At 41.9% G+C, this 26,844-nt stretch overlaps 1 protein-coding gene across 1 annotated transcript in view; it reads left to right on the plus strand.

Annotated features, from left to right (window-relative positions):
* Nucleotides 1-26,844, plus strand: part of LOC141049088 (fibrillin-2-like) — a 293,475-nt gene that overhangs the window by 14,358 nt on the left and 252,273 nt on the right. The gene's annotated exons all lie outside the window — the stretch shown is intronic.

Raw genomic sequence — 26,844 nt, forward strand, 5'->3', positions numbered from 1 at the left:
CAGCAATCTCGATGTGTGTGCCATCCATCAGCGACCGGCCCCACCGCCGGGTATCGCTGATCGTGCAGGATCGTCCTGGGCCATTTTTTGATCGTTGGTCTCCCGCTGGCCAGCACGCATCGCGTGGCAGCGGGAGAGCAACGATCAGCGACGCTGGGAGCTGGTATCTAAGGTAAACAGAGTGTAAGTAAGAGCCACGCGGCTCTTGGATACCCACTGTTTACCCTAGATACTAGCTTGCTCGCTGGTCCTGATCGCTGGTGAGTCTGTCTGTGACAGGTCACCAGCAATCATTCTAACTATGTTCCAGCGATCCCATCATGTCGGATCGTTGGTGGGATCGCTGGGACATCGTTGTGTGTAACGGGGCCTTTAGTCCCCACTTCCTAAGCCAAACATTTGGAAACTCAGCCTAATCAAGTGTGCAGATGTATGGGGCATTCGATAGAGATAGCTATCAGCCGAATATATTCATATATAAAGCCACCTGTATACTTGTTTTGCCCCACAAATTTGGACAGTTATGGGGTAGTTAGGCTTTCCAAGTAAATAAGAGCATCTCAATCTAATCAATGAAATTCTTTCTTCATCCTGCTTCCAAATGGCTATTTTTATGGTCAGGAAATTAGGGGCTGGTATTATTTGCTGTGGGTGGTGTAATCAGCAGTTGTTCAAGCCTGAGGAGATTTTCTAGTCTGGGTAAATGATCTTTCTTCACTGCTAGGAGAAAGGAGAAAGTGCTGCAGTTGTCTATTCTCTATTGCACCTTTTACAGTCTGCTTTGCTTTAATCATTTAGCAAATGTTTCTTTAATTTAGGTTGAGCGGGTTGTCAAATAGACATTAATTTGACACCTCTATATGATACATAAAAGCTTAATGAAGACTGGTTCTCTCAAAAACTAATGGATAAAAGTCTAAACAGGGGTGGGCTGAATGCTATTTCTCTTTAAGAGGCAAAGGTGATCACTAGTGATCACTGGTTATCAGCCCACGAACACTGCTCTAAATGTCAGCGATCAATCCAACCTTGAGTTACATTTACAGGCTTTTAATGTCACTCCCTTCGTCTACATTATTTTAATCCTTGTTATTAATCCTTGAAAAGCAAATATTAAAGGGAATCTGTGTTATCATGCCTGTGCAGAAAATCAATGCAGACACTTCCCATAGGAGGGCAGACAAGGTTTATGCAACCATGCATGTGCATAGCGCTATGCGCAGGATTATAGCGTCAAACAGGTCAGTGTGATGCTGATGATTATTATTATTATTTATTTATATAGCACCATTAATTCTATGGTGCTGTACATGAGACGGGGTTACATCAAAATACAAATATCACTTACAGTAGACAAACTGACAATGACAGACTGGTACAGAGTGGTGAGGACCCTGCCCTTGCGGGCTTACATTCTACAGGATTATGGAGAAGGAGACAGGAGATCAGGGGTTGCAGTAGCTCCGATGATGTTGAGGTGGCCGTGTGGTCATTACAAGTTGTAAGCTTTGTTGAAGAGATGGGTTTTCAGGTTCCGTTTCAAGGATCCAAATGTGGTGTATAGTTGGACATGTTGGGGCACAGATTTTCAGATGATGGGGGATATTCGGGAGAAGTCTTGGAGGGGACTGGGTGAGGAGCGAATAAGCGTAGAGGAGAGAAGAAGGTCTTGGGAGGACCAGAGATTACGCGAGGGAAGATATTGAGAGATTAGTTCAGAAATATACAGAAGAGAAAGGTTATGGATGGCTTTGTAGGTCAGTGTTAGTAGTTTAAACTGGATACACAGGGAAATTGGGAGCCAGTGAAGAGATTTGCAAAGAGGGGAAGCAGGAGTGTAGCGAGATGAGAGATTAATTAGTTGGGCAGCAGAGTAAAGGATGGACTGGAGGGGTGCGAGCGTCTTAGAAGGTAGGCCACAAAGGAGGATGTTGCAGTAGTCGAGGCGGGAGATGATTAGAGCATGCACAAGCATTTTGGTAGAGTGAGGGTTAAGGAAAGGATGGATTCTGGAAATATTTTAGAGTTGGAGGTGACAGGAGGTGACGATAGCTTGGATGTGTGGTTTGAAGGACAGGGCAGAATCAAGCGTTACTCCGAGGCAGCGGATTACCGGGACAGGGGAAAGTGTGAATTCATTTATTGTGATAGATAGATCAGGTAGGGAAGGTATGCGAGATGGAGGAAAGATAATTAGTTCAGATTTGATGATGGGAGGGGAGTACCATTATAGTGAAGACAGGAGGCAGGGATTTCTTCCAGGCACCGCACGCTTCAGAGTCTGGAAGAAATCATTAGCATAAAACATTATAAATGAATTTCTCAAGATCTACACTGCAGCTATGAGGCATTCAGACTGGTTTAACCATTCTATTACATGTATGCCCATACTAATAGATCAAAATCGTCCAGGGGGTTACAGATTCCCTTTAAAGGTATTTGTCGGACTCATTCTGCAAGTTAAGCCTATGATTCCCATTTTTTGTAGAATATACTTACATTTGGTAACAAATTTGGTGACAAAGTTTTTAACATTGTATGGATAATGTCACACAACCGTTTTCTCTCCATCCGAAAAAAAACGTTCCAGTTATGCTAATAAGACTGATCAGAGTTTGATCAGAGTGGGATCCGAGGTGGGGAGAAACTAGTTTCTTTATCTTTCTCCATTATGTATGTTTGTGAAAATCGGTCCCCAGTTGGTTGTCATCCGAGTGTGGTCCGATTTCTTTCACAGACCCATAGACTTGAATGGGTGAGTGCTATCAGAATCACGAAGGCAAATCGTAAATGCTGCGATTTTTTTCCCTAGATCCACTCAGTTCAAGGAAAAAAATTGGACTTGTAGACAGCCCCATAAAATAACATGGGGAATAGGGCTGTCCGTCAAAACCTCGGATAGCACTCTTCTGTTTTAAATGGTCATGTGCAAGAGCCATTAAAGACATAGAGGTGTAATGCGATCTCAATTTTGCTTCAAAAGTATGACGACTCTATAAATCACCCAAAGACTGGGACCCTATGACATCAGAGACTAAAGAAAGCAGTCAGGTCTACACCTTTCTGAAACCATGTCTGTTCTCTGCAGACACCAACCCTAAAAAACCTTCACAAACGTATCAGACTTTTCCAGCCACGATGCCAAATGATTTCTATTCCATAAGCATGGTGATCCCCAGCGAGGTTGTTAAAACAGTACTGCTGTATGCAGTCATCACACCTGGAAACATTTACATGAGTATGAAATGTATCTGCTGTACATCAGGGCAGGGTGGAGCAGAGGGATAAAGAGGCCTAGTTCTTTCAGTGCTTTTCAGAAGAAAGGCAGTTTTTTTGGATTGTTTTTCAGTTTCAGACGTTAGCTTATACTTAATGAAAATGTTGTCTTCATCGGCCTCACTCTACAGGATGGCTGTCTGCACTGCAATTACAAAGAAGCTATTGTTGAAAATACAATGTCAGTCCCATAAGTATAATATCAATGCTCGTATTGTACTATAATCAAGCAATGGTATAATCATTTTCCTTCCAGAAGTATGAATTGAAGTGGCATCAGTCTGGTACTCGACATATATGTTAGGAATATACTAATGATACATAATATAGAGAAATATAAAGTATAAACTGAATTAAAGACGTCCAATTCTTGGGCAACGCCTTGTTAATGGGATTCTGTCACCAGGTTTTTGTTATCTGATCTGACAGCAGCACAATGTAGGCAAAGAGACCCTGATTCCAACCATGTATCACTTAGTTTACTGGGTGCAGCAGTTGTGACACAGTCAGAGTTCTTAGATGTGGCATGTAGTAGGGCTCAGAAAGCTAACCCCACCCACACCACAGCTCTCTATAGATATTGTCTATTGACAAACAGTGGAGGGGGGCCTGTTCAGACCAGAGTTCACGTGCACTGTGGTCTCATCAGTGATAATTTCCTGATGATAAAACCTCCACTGTATGGAAACAACAGCCCCAGTCTAATAAGTGGCAAATCCCTGAATTCAGTGTCTTAGCCTCTACATTATGCTGTCCACAGAATGTATAGCAAAAACCTGCTAACAGATTCCCTTTAAAGGGGTTGTCCACTACTAGGACAACCTCTTCTTGATCAAAACGTTTGGCCCCTGTAAAATAATAAAATTTCTACTCACTTCCCGTACCAGCACCTTTCCCTCTGTGTCATCACTCATTCTCCGCGCAGCTCCCGTGAGGTTGTCGTACCACATGACATCAGCACCCAGTCAGCATTGGGGTCACTGTCCCCGCCTTTTGACAAATCGAAGAGGAAGTCTGGGCTGCAGCTGATCTCGGACTTCCTCTGCATGTTCAATTCGATAAGAGACGGGGACAATAATGCAAGTGCTGATTGGGCTCTGGTGTCACATGTCACAACAACAGTGCGGAAGCCCTGGGAGAGCGAGTGCCGACACCGCAGGAATTGCGCTGTCACGAGAGGTGAGCATAAGCTTTATTTTATGGGGGCCAAATGAGGGATATGACAAGTTGTCCAAGTAGTTGCACTTGATAGCATTCCTGTCTAATCAGGTAAGCATATGAGTGACTGCACCACAGGTTCTTTAAAGAGGAGGTCAAAGCCCAGGTCAAAAGTGTCCAGTTTTTGGTCCTATTTTATCCCTGCTGCTCCCCTGAGTATTTGAGGTTTTTTTTAATCCGCAATATGGTTCCAGATATATTAGCCTTTTTTAATTTAGTGCTAATTCTATGATCTTTACTACGTGGTTGTTGCTCACAAGTTTCTTTAAGGGTATGTCTTTAGGCTCCACTGCATTTTTACCCTTTAAGCCCCTTGGTAAAAAACATGAAAAACAGCACTAAATAATAACTAAAAAGGCCCGTATCTCTGGAACCGTTTAGAGCAGAATAATAAGGGGTGCATCGGGAATAAAATAAGAGCGAAAACTGCCTCTTTTGACTTAGTGACAGGTTCCCTTTAAATATATAAAGAGCTTTCAAGGAATTGTTGGAATAAATTCCATGGCCTTTGTAAGGCAATGTTCATATCGCCTAATCTCTGCATTTTTATCACCAGTTGTGACAGAGTGTGACGATTTCCTCTTACTAGCCTCCAGACAATTAATTTCATGTACTGGAGGCTTCTTCTGGTGCTGTCAGGCATGACTAGATGCTTCTATCCTGTGATTATAGGTAAACCTGAGGGTATTTAAATTCCTACCCCTATGCATGTGAAAATATAAAAGTATTTTGAAAATAAAATCATTCTTCTAGAAATGTTTAGCTATGTCTAAATTAGACTAATCAGATGTGTTCAATATTCACTGCAATCAAGAATTCTAGATGTGAAAAGATTCTGTAAATTCGAATCACGAGATTATAACATTTCAACTAATGCAAAATACTTAGAGATTTTTTACATTGTAAAATTGTATTTGATTGAAAAGGGCACAAAGTAGCTGAAGATAAGACTTCAAAGACCGTATTTTAGATTAGGTGTTAGATCCTCGGTTGCCACCCAGGCAAGATTTCCTTTTGTGAACATATTTTTACAGAATGAGGAATTCACAGAGACCAATAACTGAGGATCACTATGATGATAAGTATATGACCCTTATATTATACGAGGGGCGATCCAAAAGTAATGATAATCAATAATAAGCACAATGAATATAGTCAAAACATTTTTTTATTTTTCTACATAGTCTCCTAACAAGTCTATACATTTAGTCCATCTCTTTCCTAAACTTAGAATTCCCTTCGAAAAAAATTCTTGATCTTGACCCTCAAAAAACTCCCCAACAGCGGTTATCATGTCGCTATTGTCGTAAAATTTCTTGCCCCGGAGGTGTTCCTTGAGCCGAGGAAAGAGAAAGAAGTCACTGGGGGCTAGATCTGGTGAATAGGGGTGGTGTTCCACCAGTTCATAGCCCGCTTCTTGAATGGTAGCCATGGCAACTGCAGCTTTGTGAGCCGGTGCGTTATCTTGGTGAAACAGCACTCCAGCCCGCAGTTTGCCGCGCCTTTTCTCCTTGATAGCCTCCTGCAATCTTCTTATTTGTTCTGCGTAGTAGGAGCCCGTAATAGTGGCTACCTTATCCAAATAGTCCACCATAATAATTCCTTCAGCGTCCCAAAAAACGGACGCTATAACCTTCCCTGCTGAGCTTGACACTTTGAATTTCTTCGGCGTCGGTTCGTTGGCTCGTTTCCATGTCATCGATTGTTGTTTAGTTTCGGGATCAAAGTGGTGGATCCAGGTCTCATCCATGGTCAAAAAACGTGACAAAAAATTCTCCTTGTCTGCTTGGAACTTTTCGAGATTTGCTATTGAAATGTCAACTCATTTCTTCTTTTGCTCGTCGGTTAACATTTTTGGCACCCAACGCGCAGAGACCTTTCTCATATGCAATTCTTTTGCAAGGATTCTTTGAATACTGCCATATGAGATCCCTGTGACCTCAGCTACATGCCTGATAGTCACTCTTCGATCTGCCAACACAACTTCTTCAACTTTTTTCACGTTTTCTTCATTGAGGGACGTGGATGGGCGTCCGTCGATGTTCTTCCCAGCTTAAATTCCTTGGCCCAGTGTGCAACTGTGGAATATGGAGGAGAAGAGTCCCCCAATGTTTCCACCAAGTCGCTGTGTATGTCTTTGGTAGACATTTTTTTCAAGCTGAGGTATTTGATGACAGCTCTGAGCTTGTTTTTTTTCCATTTTGATGTTCACTCCTTGGCAGTTCATATTCAAATGAATGTAGCTCCCGGGAATCGTGGTCTATTTAAGTGATTTTTTTTTCCTGGGCTAGTGGGTACCTAAGAGAGAAGAAAACGTTTTAATTTAATTTCTGTGTGCAATAGAAATAACCGATTATCATTACTTTTGGATCGCCCCATTCATGGTGCTAGCAATAGACCAACACATTTAGGCACTCCAGAAAACCTCTCACTGGTGAGCCAGTAATTGTGATACAGTTGTGGCCAAAAGTATTGACACCCCTGCAATTTTGTCAGATAATACTCAGTTTCTTCCTGAAAATGGTTGCAAACACAAATTATTTGGTATTATTATCTTCATTTAATTTGTATTAAATGAAAAAACACAAAAAGAATTGTCCTAAAGCCAAATTGGATATAATTCCACACCAAACATAAGTTTAGAGAATCATGTGATGCTTCTCTAATTTGTGCAATTAACAGCACCTGTAACTTACCTGTGGCACCTAACAGGTGTTGGCAATAACTAAATCACACTTGCAGCCAGTTGACATGGATTAAAATTGACTCAACCTCTGTCCTGTGTCCTTGTGTGTACCACATTGAGCATGGAGAAAAGAAAGAAGACCAAAGAACTGTCTGAGGACTTGAGAAACCAAATTGTGAGGAAGCATGAGCAATCTCAAGGCTACAAGTCCATCTCCAAAGACCTGAATGTTCCTGTGTCTACCGTGCGCAGTGTCATCAAAAAGTTTAAAGCCCATGGCACTGTGGCTAACCTCCCTAGATGTGGACTGAAAAGAAAAATTGACAAGAGATTTCAATGCAAGATTGTGCGGATGTTGGATAAAGAACCTCAACTAACATCCAAACAAGTTCAAACTGCCCTGCAGTCCGAGGATACATCAGTGTCAACCCGTACTATCTGTTGGCATCTGAATGAAAAGGGACTGTATGGTAGGAGACCCAGGAAGACCCCACTTCTTACCCCGAGACATAAAAAAGCCAGGCTGGAGTTTGCCAAAACTTACCTGAAAAAGCCTAAAATGTTTTGGAAGAATGTTCTCTGGTCAGATGAGACAAAAGTAGAGCTTTTTGGACAAATGCATCAACATAGAGTTTACAGGAGAAAAAAAAGAGGCATTCAAAGAAAAAAACACGATCCCTACAGTCAAACATGGCGGCGGTTCCCTGATGTTTTGGGGTTGCTTTGCTGCCTCTGGCACTGGACTGCTTGACCGTGTGCATGGCATTATGAAGTCAGAAGACTACCAACAAATTTTGCAGCATAATGTAGGGCCCAGTGTGAGAAAGCTGGGTCTCCCTCAGAGGTCATGGGTCTTCCAGCAGGACAATGACCCAAAATACACTTCAAAAAGCACTAGAAAATGGTTTGAGAGAAAGCACTGGAGACTTCTAAGGTGGCCAGCAATGAGTCCAGACCTGAATCCCATAGAACACCTGTGGAGAGATCTAAAAATGGCAGTTTGGAGAAGGCACCCTTCTAATATCAGGGACCTGGAGCAGTTTGCCGAAGAAGAATGGTCTAAAATTCCAGCAGAGCATTGTAAGAAACTCATTGATGGTTACCGGAAGCGGTTGGTCGCAGTTATTTTGGCTAAAGGTTGTGCAACCAAGTATTAGGCTGAGGGTGCCAATACTTTTGTCTGGCCCATTTTTGGAGTTTTGTGTGAAATGATCAATGTTTTGCTTTTTGCTTCATTCTCTTTTGTGTTTTTTCATTTAAGACAAATTAAATGAAGATAATAATACCAAAGAATTTGTGTTTGCAATCATTTTCAGGAAGAAACAGAGTATTATCTGACAAAATTTCAGGGGTGTTAATACTTTTGGCCACAACTGTACATGGGTTGACACTGGGCGTAACCCAATACATGTAGTATAATAGGCACTTGCATTATGTTATATCTTAACTGCGTCACCATGTGTGATTTGTCATCTGATGGTAGCTCACGCTATGATGGAACTTATAGAGGAAACATTGAATTATGGACTTTTCTAAATTGTTTAAAATAGATCTAGCCAGCCAAATACTAAGGAATTCAGTAAAGGTGTCAGTATCCTGGCAGTATGGAGAATTGATTTGATAACATATAATATATGTCATATATAATCATACCCAACTCATAGTAATTCATTTTCCAAAAAAAAGCCACCTTCCCACTTTATGGCATGAAGTATTAACAGTAAATCTTCCTATATGTAAATTCCAAACAGCAAGGTGTTAATAGTTCATTTCATTAAGCGATGAATTCTTCTGATACATTGTAAGTAACCGTAAGTGGCTTACATTAGGGACAGTCCCCAAAGGTTGTGATATTTGAACTCAGCACAAGTGTGGCAAATTAGGTATTTTTCCAACACATTCAGTTTCCCCAGGGCAATCACAAAAGAAGAAAGTCGTTGGAATGTGACCCATTCATGTAAGATTTACGAATAGCCTATAAGTCAATGTAGTACAATACTGGTGATCACACTGGACAAAATGTAGTTTATATTAGTGGTGAGTTTATTATTTTAAGTGCCAACGTCAACTAAAATTGTTCATATTTTATTCTGGTTTACGTTTTACAAACATGAATGGTGTATTACATGTCATTTAAAGGGAACATGTCAGCTTCTGCAGATTCCCACAACTGCCATCATGTATTTATTGATCCCTTTATATATACTTCCAAACAAGCCCTTTTTTCGTTCGCTATTGATTTTTAATTATAGTAACATAGTAACATAGTTATTAAGGTTGAAGGAAGACTTTAGTCCATCTAGTTCAACCCATATCCTATCCTAACTTGCCCTAACATGCTGATCCAGAGGAAGGCAAAAAAAAACCCATGTGGCAAACAGTAAGCTTCACATTGGGGAAAAAATTCCTTCCCGACTCCACATACGGCAATCAGACTAGCTCCCTGGATCAACGCAATATGAAGGAAACTTGTGGATATAACCTGTAATATTATAGTTTTCAAGAAAGGCATCAAGGCCCTTCTTAAATTTTAGTAGGGAATCACTGAAATCAATTTTATAACTGTAGTTGCTTTATGCTAATTAGTTAATATACTTACCTTGTAATGTCTTCACATCCTGTTCCGTCCAGATGTGTCCAGAGCCCAGAATTCCAAGCGGCGGAAGTTCAACGATCGCCATATTGGGACACCCAAGTGATGGGTGCCTCAATGTGGAAACATCACACACACACACTATATACGCCGTACACACACACACTGTATATGCTGTATGCACCACACACGCACTGTATATGCCGTACGCACCACACACACTGTATACGCCGTACGCACCACACACACACACTCTGTATATGCAGTACGCACCACACACACATTGTAGATGCCGTATGCAGTCGCTTGCGCAGTACCACCAGCGGAACACAGTCACGAACACACCGCCGCCAGGATCAGCCGAATGATTCACTGACCGCTCCATCTTTGTACAGGAGGAGCCATGCGCAGTTTTAATGTGACCGCTGCTGTCTGTCTGCACAAGGATGGTGGCAGTGTGATTTACTGTGCCTGCAAGAATTCCGAGCAGGCGCAGTGAATCATTTGGCTGATCCCAGCGGCAGAAGCGTGACGTGTCTACAGGCAGAGGAAGCCAGTCACATTAAAGGGTTTTTCCCACAAACGAAAGTTCGTTTTAAAAATTGTCTGTGTCTGACCATGTACGGAGCATGCCACATCTCCTGGGCAGGGGAGGAAGCAAAAGACAATACTGATATTTAGGGGATCAGAGAGGATTCATTTTGTGAGTTAAAATATTTCACTGACTGCTTTTAAACAATATTTTACCTCGCAAAATGTATCCTCTGCGGTCTCCTGCTGCAATGTCAGTATTGTCTTTTGCTTCCTCCCCTTACAGCACATGGGTACACAGGTCAAAGAAGAGATGACATGAGAGGAGAAGACAGCAGATGGGGGCGAGAGAAAGGGCACAGGTGTTATGAATGGGTCACCGAGGAGAAAAAAAGCAAAACAAGCTGAGTCCCAGAAAAAACAGAGAGGTTGGTAACTATGCAGACTGCAGATCCCTGATCCTAACCACACAACTAGCAGCAGCCGTGGAGCGTTCCTACGATAATCCTAGACGCCTCGTCACCGCCGGAGGACTAAATAAGCCTAAAGCAAGAAAGGGGAAAACTAACTGCCCCAGAGCAGACCCCAAAGGAAAGACAGCCCCCACACATGTATTGACGGTGAAACAAGATGAAAACACAAACACAGGCAGGAAAATAGGCTGAGCAAACGATGGGGCCCAAACTAACTAGAAAGGACAAGAAAGGAAAGACACTGTCTGCAATCTGCCAAAAACCCTACAAAAATAATGTCCAACACTTCTGATAACAAAATTAACCCTGAAGTCACTAGACTTCTCCCACTATATCAGCACTCTGAAATATTCTGAGACAGAGCAAAAAGAGGCCAATCTAATAGGGGACAAAAAGCAAATTGGCAAATACAGATAAATAAGAGTGGAAATTCAGCACATCCCCAGCCGGGGCTGGCTGACCACACAGAAAACTGAATAGACCAACAAAATCAAGTGTGAACATTAGCAGAAAAACTTAGCTTGAAATGACTGGAACAGAGCTGAACACCAAGAGCTGAAAAGCCAGAAGGAATCACCAGCACCAGAATAGGGCGTCGGCTGACTTAAATCCAGTCTGAAATTCCTGAGGTCCAATCATCATCCTCATTATCAGGTGGCAGATCTCTACTGATTAAATCAGCCTCACTACCTCCTGTTACCACCAGAGGGAGCCTGGAAGGAGAACTCACAACTGGTAGACCAGAAAATGAACTCACAACACACAGGGTTGAGAGAGAGAGAGCACAGGGGGGAGAGAGCTCAAATTGGACAGCACATGAGGGGAGAACACAGAACAGGAAGGAAAGAGACAACAGACAAGGGGGATAGCACATGGGGTAGACAGGTCAAAGAAGAGAGCACAGATGGGAGAAGTCAGCACATGGGGAAAGAGAGAGTGGATAGGTGGGTGAGCACATGGGGGGAGAGATTCTCAACGCTGCAAAGCCTGCCCCCATCGTGACATTACCGCAGGTGTGCGTGGTGATGTAAGACACAGCAGTCATGATATTTTCAAAGTACAGGCAGTAACAGTTGTCTGAGACTTGCATCATTGCCACCCCCCTTGACATGCGCAGTGAACCAATGAAGCCAGGGAACAGACATCCGGTTTCACTGTACATTGCCAGGGAGGCAGAGGTTTGCCAACAGCTTAATAACATGAATCATGGGACTATTAGTCTGGGGAAAGCGATGCATTCATGACTAGTCACCCAGTATTTAGCATATTGCTGCCCAGTTAGGAAATTGATTTTTTTGCATATTGAAACACCAATAAGCCATGAAAAGGGGCTTGTTTGGCATTATATATGTAGGGAGATGGACCAGGCTGGGACAGCATCTTGTGTATTTGGGCTGGAACCATCGGGGCTGTCACCATTGTTGCGGGGGGAAGCACTTTTTGACCAGAGCAGACCTTGGCACCAGACTGCAGGGGGTGGAGTAGGGATAAGAGGAGCTGAGTGCGTGAAAGAGGGACTTCTGGTGGCGACACGCAAGGAGAAGGTTGACTCCGTCTTCACTGTTCCACGCCAAGCAGCAGACCTACGCCGTGGCTTAACTACTTCTACGCGCACAGCCTGCGTTCAGATAGATCCGAGCTCCCGGCAGACTTCCATACCTGAGAGCACTGACTGGACAGCACCTCTTGCAGTGTCTGACCATCTTTTCCAAACGGAGCACACGCAACACGCTGACTCCGTAGGCTCCTCTGGGGCCTCCTCTCTGGAATTTTGTGGCCCACTTGTTTTACGATCTTCTACTCCTCACGTAACACCGTGTGCCAGGACCGGAAGCTCTCGTCTGTAAAAGTCAGGAACCACCGTTTCGTTCAAGAGACATTGCTTCGACTTCATCCGGGATTGCTTGAGAGACTTCTCGTGTCACCTGCGTCGATATCGTGGGATCGTGCAACTCTTATCATCCGGGAGCTACAGACTGATAAGTTGATCCATTCCTTTACCGATCGTTATTAACGTTATATCTTATTAACGTTATATCTACATTGCTCTTCTTTCCTGTATTTGTATTATTGTGATTTTGCGATCTCCCTGCGTGGAGTATTGTTTGACGATTAACCGCTGCATAAAATACCCGTTAACTCTTGTTCTGCCTCCTGCTCGTCACTGCATCCCATGTTCCTGCTAGAACCTTACATATAAAGGGATCAATAAATACACGGTGATAGTTTCAGAGGCCTGGGGAAGCTGTCAGGTTCCTTAATGACTGTAAAGGGCTGTCACATATACAATTACCCTAGATCTTCGTGTCTTGTAACTCGTTTTGAAACATTTACTTTTCATAAGAGCTTTCAAAGTCAGCTTTTCTCTACAAACTACGCTGAAATTTTGTAGGACTTGAAGGGAACGTATCAGGACAATTTTACCACTGAATCTAGCACTGTGGCTGTATATTTCATAGTTCAACAATTATAATGACACCTGTCTTGTAAGTAATCCGATGTGCCAGCAGTGAGAAATCAAGCTTTGAAGCCACATGGAAATTAGCTTGGACATACACTGGAGACATGTTAATGCATTCCCTATATAATAATACAACCTCAATGCTCCTCCAGACTAATTTGCATGTGGTTTCAAAGCTTGTGGGGGGTTTTTGTACTACAGCCGGTATATTTTTATGTTGTACAAGGATCTATACAGCAACAAGTTGTAAAATCATCTTAACAGGTTCCATTTGGGCTTTCTGCGCATGAACATATGACAGGTCCAAACAGTCATATTATAGAGTCCACAGAATTAATTGATGCAAAACTGTACCTCTAATGTCATACGGAGGCATTAAAAAATGTTTACTGTCAGATTTCTTAATGATCCACCATAAAAAAATAACTCTATGTTCCTCTGGATGACTTATTATAGAGCTATTCTCATTTAGGCTCATAATTTCTAAGGGAAAATAATATGTTGCATAAGAAGCACCATGTGGAGACCTAAATGCCTCCACACAGCCTCATTATTTGTTTTTATTGAAAGATAAAGATTGGATTTTTATGATCTACACAGGTGACAAAGTGTAAAATATGGCTTCACTACCATACAGGACTGTTTAGTCACAAAGATCAGACCATTTGAATGGAGGATGTAATTTAGGGTCAGTCAAGTACTAGGATTTATTTTTCCTTTAAAATATCAGATATAGTTTAGCTGGTTACTCATCAAAGTCATAGGGAAATTAGGTTGCAAGCTCCAATGGGATGCTGACTGATGCAATGGACTGCCGTTTTTGTAGATATAATATTAGCAACAGCAATAATAGGGCATTTTAGCAGTGTTCAAAAAAGGAAAACAATGTAGACTAGAGTCTAGCTTTCACATTCACAACCTCAAATTGCTTCCAAGACTTCCTTGTCAGGTTTTATTTTATGAAATGTGCCACTAACCAGTGTTTACATTGTACCGGGCCCAGCTCCGTTCTCACTAAAATCTGCACAGTCAGTAAATTATCAAAAATACCCTGTTTTACTTGGGCACAGAGATCAAAGACTTCTGAAGAACATTGCAAAGCGCTGGAGTAGTTTTCTTGAATTTATGTATTTATGTTAAGTTCTTACCTACAATATGAAACCCCTTCCATCCGAATTGTCTTTCTGATGTGGTTGGTCCTTCTGGTGCATTTCAGTGTTTCTGGCACAGATTACAGTCTGACCAATCGGTATAGTATTAGCTCAGACATATTTGTGAAAAAGGCTTGAAGTTTTAAAGTGTGAGTATTCTAAAAAGCTACAGTACAGAACACAAAAATTACACAGATTTACATTACAACCCGAGAAACACGCAATAATTTTTTAGGAAAATTTTGTGGTATTCCTAGTATAGTCTGAAGCAGAGATGCATGACTGCCAGCTCAGACCCCACACTAACAAAGTATATAAAGTCATCCTAGAGAGTTCAATGAAATAGTATATAGCCTGGGTGTCAATCTACAGGCACTTTATGACTTGATGATGTTAGTTAATTACTATTTCAAGTGATTAAAACTGCAGTTAGGTCTGGGTTTACATGTGAAAGTATTGGCAAAGAAAATTCTTGCTATTCCTTAAAGGCGATAATGGCTGAACCCATTGGGCAATCTTATATAAATCATAATTTTCACACTGACCACACACGCATTTTTAAACTCTAACGTCCTGTTGTTTTAAGAAACAACACATGCACATAGCCACAGTGATGAGACTCTTACCGATACTTTTGTGTTGAAGTATTTAATGAGCATGCGCAAGGGTCATCGTGAATGGAAGGGGAGCAGGATAAGTATCTGTCAGGGTCTATCCGAGGAAAAAATTGGACATTTGCACGGCCCCATAGAATAATATTGGTCCAAGTGTGATTCAAAGTTTTGTCAGATCACACTTGGACCGATAATTTGGTCATCTGCACCCACCATAATAATAGGTCAGCAATGTCAAAGTGATAGAAAACCCCTTTAAAAAACCCTTTAATTACATCTTCAAGGAAACAACCGATTTAAAGTTCAGCAACGTTGACTAGATACATTATAGGTTATGACTGTCTACATACTGTACTTGCAGCTGCTTTATATTAGCAAAACTGTGTTTACTAAATGAAATTGCGGTTATGTTAAAAATTCTTAAAAATGTTACAAGAACCACAGAAAATTATCAAGGGCCTACATGTGGAAAGTCCTAACCTGCATTTTTGACAGATAAAATGTTTGCATATCAGATTTTTACTTTTTTTTATCTGTGTGCCCACTTTATCTATAACTTTAGAAATAAAAATATAATAATGGCACATATGTTTTAAAGAAGCACTCCCAGAAAAATTTGTATTCCCTAACCTTTTCTAAATATGCATGTAATTTAGAGTGGGTTCATTAACATACCTACTCATCGCCGCCTTCTCCAGTTTCCAGTGCCGCTTTGGCCCTCTTCTGGGTCACATGAGTTCTCCTTCCTCTGCTTTGTCAACGTGCACACGGACTAATGTGCTGGACAGTGCTATCTCCACCACTGTAAACTTATGAAAACCCAGAAAGGAGTTCCACAGGCTTACATTATGAAATGAGCTTTCGGTCAGCCACCCTTGTGTGATCCAGCAAGTCTGATATGAAGTCAGATGACCCAAAAGAGAAGTGGAGGGGCACAGTAATCTGAGAAAGATGGTGGTTGGAAGTATTTTATTGCACCTAAACTACGGTAGATCACATAAACGCTTAGAAAGGATTAAGGGATACAATTTTGTACTAGAAGTGCTTTTTCAAATAAAAAAAAATTGTTTATAACATTAAACTTTTCACAAGGTGTTTCACTTTGTCTGTCCATTAACCATATTTTTTGGACTACAAGATGCACTTTTTTCCTCAACAATTTAGGAGGAAAATTGGGGTGCATCTTATAGTCAGAATGCAGCTTACCAGTCAGCTGATGGCGGCGGTGGAGTCCGTCACAGGAGGCTGGATCGCTGCAGGAAGCTGGCGGTGGCAGTAATGGGGCGATGCTCAAGGCACTGGGGTGGGAGGAGGGGCTGTCCTGGCAGTGCGAGGCAGGAGCCATTGATCTCCCAGCTGTGGGCTACAGGAAAATGGCACCGGAGGCGGCTCATGCGCAGACTGAGATCTCGACATGTAATTGAGCCAAGATCCAAATCTGCGCATGCACTGACACTAGCGTCATTTTTAAGTAGCCCACCACCGGGAGATCAATGTGTGCTGTAGAGACTCAGCTCCTGCCTTGCACCGCCGACATTTTCCTGAAGTCCACCACTGGGCGTTCAATGGCTCCTGCCTCGCACTGCTGGGGTATTCCCTCCTCCCAGCCCAGGACCCGCAGCATCGCCCCACTTCTACCACCATCGGCAATCCTTCTCCTGCTTCCCCTACTCCACCACTGCTGCCCCCACAGTAAGCTAAATTCAGACTATAAGATGAACCCGCATTTTCACATTAAAAATGTTTTCTTTTTCCTATTTTTGGGGTGCGTCATATGGTCGGTGCACCTTATAGTCTGAAAATATAGTAATTCGTATAGATATGTAGCCCACCACCGGGAGATCAATGTGTTCTGTAGAGACTCAGCTCCTGCCTTGCACCGCCGACATTTTCCTGAAGCCCACCACTGGGCGTTCAATGGCTCCTGCCTCGCACTGCTGGGGCATTCCCTCCTCCCAGCCCAGGACCCGCAGCATCGCCCCACTTCTACCGCCACTGGCTTCCTGCATCGGCAATCCTTCTCCTGCCTCCTGTGACCCTACTCCACCACTGCTGCCCCCACAGTAAGCTAAATTCAGACTATAAGATGAACCCGCATTTTCACATTAAAAATTATATTTTTTTTTCTATTTTTGGGGTGCGTCATATGGTCGGTGCGCCTTATAGTCTGAAAATATAGTAATTCGTATAGATATGGAAAATTTAAAAATCCAGGAGACTCAGTCTACCCACTTTCCATTTGCCTGTATAAACTAAGAAAATCTAAATAGGATTCTTGAAAGTCGTTATCCTAAACTGAGCAACCCCTGTAGTGTCGGAGAATTTAATTTGGCGTAAACTATGACATACAGAATGAGACATACTTGTAAATCTATTTGAACTGCATCCTACATTCAGCACAGTCCTTTCTCACTTTCAATAGCTGTAAAACTGGACATAAAGTGGGATCTGTATAAAAAAAAACCCTTCGCAAATAAAAAAGATAAAGTGTTGTTGAAACATCATTTCAAAGTTGTAAAGACTATGGTTTTCATGAGCGGCACAAACTCATCAGTTTACATAAGTGTCTGGCGTTGAATTGTCAATTCGCTGTTCTATTTGCCATCATTTCAGTAAGACAACAATTAGTGCACATGTTTAGAATTGCTGTATGTCCGCCCCACAGCCTGCAATTACATTGTGCATTCAAGCATTCAAACATTTTTTGGCACCCTTTGCCATTTGTTTGTTGTGTCTTTCGTCACCATGGGGTAAAGGAAAGGACACACCAGCTGAAATCACTTACTTTCTCCTATGGAATTTTCCTCCAACATAGCTGTCCAAATATATTTATCCATATTGCTCAACTAAAATACCAAACATCTGAAAATGATGATTAATAAGTAATTAATGAAATTATAATGAACGGTTTCTGAGTGCTGTGAGAATAAGCCTGTTACATACCGATTTGTGGAGTCATCTGCTCAACGTTCTCCAGGCAGAAACAAAAAAAAATTCCTCCTCTTGTACCAGGAAATTTGCATCCATTTTGTCTGGGGTTCACAACCTAATTTCCCCATCAGTATGTCTTCGGGAGGAAACCACACAAAATCATTGGTGATGTTGTCCTCGGGGGAGTTTGAACCAAGGTCCCCATCGCTACAAAGAAACAGTGCTAACCACTAAGCCACCATACTGCCCACTGGCTAGCCCACTAATCATTTCTAGGGGGGGGAGAGATTGCTGTGTGAAGGAGTTTGTGACACACTGGCCAACCATTTCTCCACTGCTATGTGGTCTTCTCAGTTCTCGGGAACGAGGGCAGTCCGTGTACTCAAACTAAACTGTGTTCCAAATTATTATGCAAAAAGAGTTTAGGAGTGATAAGGTTAGAATTTTTTTGTTTGTCATTTAAACTCATTGATGGTGATGTGTGTCAGGGCTCTTTATATCACTGAAAGCAATTGCAGATACCTGTGCAAATTAGATTGGCAGGTGTGTCCAAATAAAGGCAAGACTACTTAAGAAGGCTGTTCCACATTATTAAGCAGCCTACATTTTTTGCCAAAATGGGAAAGAAAAAGGATGTGTCGGCTGCTGAGAAGCAACAAATTGTGGAGTATTTAGGTCAAGGCATGACTACAATCAACATTGCCAAGACACTTCATCGTAATCATCGCACAATCAAGAAGTATGTAGCCGATTCCCAGCACACACGTGTGCATGCTGATAAGGAAAAATTGAGGACTCTTTCCAACAGGCAATTGCGTCAGGTTAAAAGAGCAGCTGCAAAAATGCCTTGTCATAGCAGCAGACAAGTTTTTGAAGCTGCTGGTGCCTCCAACGTCCCCCGAACAATAAGATGCAGGGTCCTTCCGAGGTTTGCAGCTGTGCGTAAGCCATCTTGTCGACCACCTCTATCCACTGCACATAAGCAGAAACTGCTCCAGTAGGCCAAACGATACATGAAGACTGACTTCCAAACTGTTTTGTTCACCGATGAGTGCCGTGCAGCGCTCAATGGTCCAGATGGATGGAGTGGAGGATGGCTGGTTGATGGACACCCCATGAAAACACGGCTAAGGCGCCAACAAGGAGGAGGTGGAGTAATGTTTTGGGCTGGAATCATGGGGAGAGAGATTGTCAGCCCCTTTAGGATCCCTGAAGTGGTAAAGATGAACTCCATAATCTATGTGGAGTTTCTAAAACAGCACTTCCTGCCATGGTTCAAGAGGAAGAACCGTGCTTTCTGCAGCAAGATCATTTTCATGCATGATAATGCACCGTCTCATGCTGCAAATAACACATCTGCATCTCTGGCTGCTATGGGCATAAAAGAGGACAAACTTGTGGTGTTGCCACCATCTTCCCCTGACCTCAACCCCATTGAGAACCTCTGGAGCATCATCAAAAGGAGTGTCTATGATGGCGGAAGGCAGTTCACATCTAAGCAACAGCTCTGGGAGGGTATTCTGTCCACATGCAAAACAACTGAAGCACAAACCATCCAAAAACTGACAAATTCAATGGACGAGAAAGTTCAGAAGCTTCTTTCGAACAAGGGGTCCTATGTGCAAATGTAACATCACCTAGAATAAAGTTTTGACTTGAAAACTGTTTGATTTCATTTTGTAATAAGCTGATAATGCTTATCATTTCACAATTGACCATTTTTTTGTTCAAAATAAAGATAAAAAGGTTGAAAACTCTGCTGTGCATAATAATTTGGAACATGCATTTTGAGTGTTTCTTATTTTTAAAAATATACTGTTTTCATAGGCAGTTTGTTCAAAAACATTGCAATTATACTAGAATATTAGATGACTGGAAAATAACAATGACTGCAATTCATATAGGTAATTTAGAGAAAATATGAGGAAATATTTTTTGCATAATAATTTGGAACACAGTGTATATAAGTAAACGCCCTACTGGTGACTCTTAAACTTCAGCTTCCAATGTTTTATATATAATGGTATTTTAGTCACTTTTGATTTAGAAAATGTGTATTTCCTAGTTAAAGGTGTACTTTCCTCCATTCAGGACAAAAGGCTATCTGTCCTGAAGGATCTCTTGTCAAGAGGAAGGTGTCATTTCTTTCTCAGAGGAAGTGATTCAAGTATTATTAGTTTAAGACCATCAGAGAAGGTTTCAATTTTCCCACCATTGCCCTTCCTTTTTAATGGAAACAGCAGAGCCTAAAACCCCGAAAATTGACACAAACTTTCTGACCTCTGAATTCACAGACAAACCACTGCTTATTTTCTGCTATCTCTGTTTGTTGGGCAGCCAAAGAGATTTTAAAAACTCTTTTTTGTCACTTGGAGTAAAAAGAAAAGCAAATTTAGGAAATTGATAGTAATGCAGTACTTCGTGTGTCGCCCCATGTGGAGAACCCTTTTCCATATGCCCAATTAAGACATATTTTTATCAAAGAAGGTGGTCCCTCACTCAATACTTCCCTCTTTAAGGGCTCCTGCGGATGTCCATGCAACACAATCCGAGCATGGACCGCAATGCACAGGCTGGCCGCAGGACTCCTGACCTCAGTATATAATTCTAGTAGGCTGTCACGCTTATATCAAGAGGCCAATCTAGGCATTGTGATCCGTTCTTGGACCGTATTCCAAAGACGTCTTCTTCATGAGCACTAGCCTAGTTCCTGGTTCCAGGTTTGGAGGTCTTGATATTACAATGAATGGGCACCATTTCAGACAGCTTTCTCCCCTCCACTGTTCATCCTCCCGATAACTGCTGATTGCCATGTATTTAAAGAGGAGGACCTGTTGCCAGGTCAAAAGCGGACAGTTTTGTTCCCACTGCTCCCCGGAGTGTGCCATTTTTTTAAATTTTTTTTTTAAACCCGTCATGCGATTCCAGAGATATCGGTTTTCTTATTTAGTGATATTTTTAATGGTCTTTACTAAGAGAGGCATGGCTCACAATGTAATAATGCAGGGTGGGGTAAAAATACGACCCCCCAGATAACCCTGAGCCACTCACCCTTGGTAAAGACCATCAAAATTAACACAAAATAATAAGGCTCATATCTCTAGAACTGTATGGGCGGATTTTTAAAAAGAAAAAAGTGGAATATTTAGGATTGCAAAGGAAATAAAATTTAAATGAGCTCCTGAATAAATAGTTGTTTTGGTCCATGTATTTAAAAAAATGTAAATAAAAAAATTAAATGTACTGTGTTTGAAAGTACAACAATAATCACATTTACATTATTACATTACATGATATTATGTACCAGTAACATAATTCTGCTGATGTATAAAATTACTTACACACTTTTTAAAAGGGTAGCCTATGCTTACTTTATTGATTGCTTAGTCTTAGGCTACGTCATCAATATCAGATTAGTGGGGGTCCAATACCCAGCACCCGATCAGCTATTATTACCTTTGGCGAGCTGTTTTTTTTTGGTGCTACTGTGAGCAGCTAGTGTGACCTAAACATGCCACCATAGCCTACAGCATCTCTGGACTTGTCTACCATCATTCACATTTGGGATATCATTGGTTGACAACTATAAAGGCAGCTGCCAACAGCAGATCTTGATGATGTGTGTGCCTAATTAAACTCATTGTTGCAGAACATTCATCATACAACCATTGATAACTTCATTGATAGCAGCCATGGCGTGCAAGTGTGAAAATTTCTGCTCATGATGTTTTGAAAATTTTGTTTCCATTTTTTCATTATTTGCATATCATTCACATGTCTATCCGTCCCATATTTTTCATAATTCCACAACTTTTCCTTCTTGATGTTGGACCTTCAAAGTTGAGGCTTGTATTGAATATTTTATGCCTTGACAACCCTTTTAACAAGCTGGTGTGGTGTAGTAACCACTGTGTCCACTAGGGGGTGCTGTGTGGATGTCCCAAGAGAAAGGATGAGTGGCAGAATCCTGAAGGATGGTTATGTATCTCAAGGTGGGTGGCCTTGAGATGGAGACTTATGTATGTGTATTGATCAGCAATGATATTGCTGAGGTGTTCTTTTAAGGTGTAAGGGAGAAGTCTCCAGGTAACTAGAGAGATGGGCCAGCCTGGTTACCTACAAACCCAGCCAGGGGGTGTGTTTAAGAACCCTATTGTAAAAGACCTTGTGAGTGTGTGAAGGACCTGTGATGAGGTCATAGTCATGTGACCCGGTGGGCGTGGCTATGGACCATATAATGTGGCCAGGGTAGGTCACATGGGGGTGAATGCAGGGACCTGGTTGGTCCAGTGTGGAAGGTCCCCCTAAGAGAAGCATCTCCTGGCTAACAGCCTGTGGAGTGGCTGTGTGTAATGGCTGCCAGCGTCTGAGAGTCCCAGAGGAGAGAGTGGAAATCTGCAACAGCCATGAGGAAACCCTGACGTGGGTGAGATAATGATGAGGCTGAAGAGCCTGAGTATGGACATTGATTAACCTGTGTGATACAAGACTTAACCAGAGTGAAGCTATAATGGACGCTATGCTGTAATGCTGTTTATGTTGCTTATATGGGTTTACGAAGGAGGAATAAACCACATGGACTGTGTTATGCTTAATGAAAACCTGTGCCGGATCTGATTTTGTGGCTGCTGAGCGAGTATCCCTTACTTGAAAGACAGCGCCACCTCATATTTGGTACATATTGTAGAAGACAGCAGGTTCAGCTGTAGTTGTAGAAGTAGGCAGTTATCTTTAAAGGCCCCGTCACACATGACGATTTACCAGCGATCCCGACAACGATATTAACGTGTCAGGATCGCTGGTGAGTCGCTATGTGATCGCTGGTGAGCTGTCAAACAGACAGCTTCACCAGCGATAAGCACAGCGATGCCGAGCGCGCGGCGTCGCTGTGTACGTTAGTTACCAGTGCGCTGATGCAGGGAGCTGGTAACTAACGTACATATCGGGTATCCAAGGGACGTGCGTCCCTTGGATACCCGATGTGTACGTTAGTTACCAGGTACCTGCATCAGCGCACTTGGTAACTAATGTACACATAGGGTATCCAAGGGACGCACGTCCCTTGGATACCCGATATATACATAAGTTACCAGCTGATCGCTGGGCTCCCGCCGGTCACACGCAGCGATGCGTGCTGGCCAGCGGGAGCCCAGCGACCAAAGAAATGTCCTGGGCTTTCCTGCAGCGATCAGCGATACCGGCAGGGGGGCTGGTTGCTGATCGCTGTCACACACAGCGATCTCGCTGGTGAGATCGCTGTTGTGTCACAAAACTTGTGACTCAGCAGCGATCTCGCTAGCAAGATCACTATGTGTGACTGGGCCTTAAGACTTGTTCCCTTCATCCTGTGCTGAGGCAGCATTTCATTGCCTATGTCGTGCAAACATAGGATCTTCATAATCATTTGGAGCTTGGATCCCTTCAGCATTCCACAATCCCACAAACAATTGTGGTCATTGTGAAGAAACCACTTCTTCCTTTTACCATGAGCATATCATTTCTAGTAATTGGCAACAGTTATGTGACTAAGGACTTTCCGAGCATTTATGACTACGAGCACATGCACATTTCTGAAAATGGAAATTACAGGTCTGCATAAAACAGCTGTGTCTGGCCTTCTCCCATAGCTTGTGGGCCTGGCTGTTGAGCTTGCCTAGGCTTGCTTACTAACTTCAAAGCACATGGAAGGTTTAGGGACTCCATTGACAAAAGATTTTCAAGAACAATAGAGCTCAATTTATTTTTTTTAATGTTCCTTTATATAATTTTAGAAATAGATATAAAAAGGGTTTAAAAATGCATGAAAAACAAAAAGTAAAATGGGGCTCTATGATCCCAGTGTTATATTTTGAATCCAGTGTGTTAAGCAATACATGTCTGTATTAAAGAGGAATTGCCATCTCCAACATCCTATCCCAATATGTAGTAGGTGCAATAATATTAGCAAGTATCTACAATTAGAAATGTAGTATGGTTCTACCGATAAGCTATCTCGTTTACCCCATGTAGTGCATTGCAGTAGCTTAGCTATCCCTGGTTACAACTACTCATATAGTGACAGTTAATTAGCTGCTAATGGTCATAACCATGGATACCTAAGCTGCTGCAATGCCCTGCACATGGGGTATGCACCATAGTGAATCAAAAGAACTAGACTACATGGCTAATTTGAGGAATGTGCTAATATTATTATTATTGTCATTATTACACCTACTACATATTGGGAAAGGATCTTGAAGGTACACTACCATTCAAAATTTTGGGGTCACCCAGGCAATTTTGTGTTTTCAATCAAAACTCATACTTTTATTAATCAAATTAGTTGCCAAATGAATTTAAAATCTAGTCTATACATAGACAAGGTTCTAAAAAAAGATTTTTATTTTAAATAATAATTTTCTTCTTCAAACTTTGCTTTCGTCAAAGAATGCTCCCTTTGCAGCAATTGCAGCATTGCAGACCTTTGGCATTCTAGCAGTTAATTGGCTGAGGTAATCGGGAGAAATTTCACCCCATGCTTCCAGAAGCCCCTCCCACAAGTTGGTTTGGCTTGATGGGCACTATTTGCGTACCATACGGTCAAGCTGCTCCCTCAACAGCTCAATGGGGTTGAGATCTGGTGACTGCACTGGCCGCTCCATTACAGATAGAATCCCAGCTACATGCTTCTTCCTTAAATAGTTCTTGCATAATTTGGAGGTGTGCTTTGGGTCATTGTCCTATTATAGGATGAAATTGGCTCCAATCAAGTGCTGTCCACAAGGTATGGCATGGCGTTGCAAAATGGAGTGATAGCCTTCCTTATTCAAAATCCCTTTTACCTTGTACAACTAAGCACTAAAGCAACCCTAGACCATCACATTACCTCCACCATGCTTCACAGATGGCGTTAGGCACTCTTCTAGCATCTTTTCAGTTGTTCTGCGTCTCACAAATGTTCTTCTGTGTGATCCAAACACCTCAAGCTTGGATTCGTCTGTCCATAACACTTTTTTCCAATCTTCCTCTGTCCAATGTCTGTTACTTTTGCCCATATTAATCTTTTCCTTTTATTAGCCAGTCTCAGATATGGCTTTTTCTTTGCCACTCTGCCCTGAAGGCCAGCATTCCGGAGTCGCTTCTTCACCGTAGACGTTGACACTGGCATTTTGCGTGTACTATTTAATGAAGCTGCCAGTTGAGGACCTGTGAGGCGTCTCTTTCTCAATCTACAGACTCTAATGTACTTGTCTTGTTGCTCAGTTGTGCAGCGGGGCCTCCCACTTCTCTTTCTACTCTGGTTAGAGCCTGTTTGTGCTCTCCTCTGAAGGGAGTAGTACACACTGTTGGAGGAAATCTTCAGTTTCTTAGCAATTTCTCACATGGAATAGCCTTTATTTCTAAGAACAAGAATAGACTGTCGAGTTTCACATGAAAGTTCTTTTTTTCTGGCCATTTTGAGAGTTTAATGGAACCAACAAATGTAATGCTCCAGATTCTCAACTAGCTCAAAGGAAGGTCTGGTTTATAGCTTCTCTAATCAGCCAAACTGTTTTCAGCTGTACTAACATACTTGCACAAGGGTTTTCAGGGGTATTCTAACCAGCTATTAGCCTTTTTACACAGTTAGCAAACACAAAGTACCATAAGAACACTGGAGTGATGGTTGTTGGAAATGGGCCTCTATACACCTATGAAGATATTGCATTACAAACCAGACGTTTGCAGCTAGAATAGTCATTTACCACATTACATAGAGTGTATTTCTGAATCATTTAATGTTAGCTTCATTGGAAAAAAAACTGTGCTTTTCTTTCAAAAATAAGTAAATTTCTAAGTGACCCTAAACTTTTGAACGGTAGTATATGAATATCTTTTTGTTTCATATAAAATCCAAGCTCTGCAGCACTGTAATAGTACACCTTTAGATTGTAATGGAGACCTGTTGTTTTCTGTTTAATTCCATATTGAAAAACTGCCATGTTCTGTGCAGTAGCAGCTATCGGCGTATATAGAGGTGATCCAATTGCTGCTGCTGAGCATGCATTGGCGGCTCCATCTTGCTAGAAAAAAAAATTGCCTCCTCCAAGATGTCTCCAGTGGCACCTGCACAATAGCAGCTATCTGCGATTGCCCATAGCTGCTATTGAGCAGACGTCGGCGGCGCCATCTTGCTAGAGAAGAGAAAAAAATGTCCTCCTCAAAGATGGCACTGACGGCACCTGCGCAGTAACAGCTATCGGATCACCTCTATATGCACCGATAGCTGCTACTGCCCAGGCGCCATTTTCGAGTGGATTCATATATATATCCTGTATATATATATATATATATGTTCTTTTCTAAGCTTACCTCTTCTTGCAAACAGAATAATCTGATCATCAGATGTGCAACAGGAACCTAAGGATCCCATCATTGACCCAAATACATTGTCTGAGCAGCAGGATGTTTCCAATGAAAATACATAAACTTCACAAGAGTCAGAGGGTGGTTTATCTGTAGTGTGCCTTGTGTGGATGTTGGTACACAGATGTGTAGCTCGGCCTGTGATATTATCGCTGTTACAAAGGAGATGTGGGTGAGAGATCAGCACCCTGTGAGGCTTTGAAGCACAAAGTTATGTCCTCTTCCCTGCTTCTAGAATGTTGTGCCATAATTACTTCAAAGTGAGGAGACACAGCAATTTTTCATTTCTTACAATGTCTTCTAAACGACTTATCTCAGTTAATACATCCATCCACAATAAAAAGTGACATCTGCATAAAATTAAAGGTAAGCAGGTCATTTTAAAGGCAGACTGAGGCAAATCCTAGTTCTCACTACTTTAGTTATTGAAACTCCAACTTCAAGGTCCACATTTAGACATCACCTATTTTGGGGGATAATGAGTTTTATTTTAGGATATTTTTTGATGCCATTCAGGTTAATTCA

Source organism: Dendrobates tinctorius, unplaced genomic scaffold, assembly GCF_039654945.1.
Source record: "Dendrobates tinctorius isolate UK_male_01 unplaced genomic scaffold, ASM3965494v1 ptg000011l, whole genome shotgun sequence".
NCBI classification, from domain to species: domain Eukaryota; kingdom Metazoa; phylum Chordata; class Amphibia; order Anura; family Dendrobatidae; genus Dendrobates; species Dendrobates tinctorius.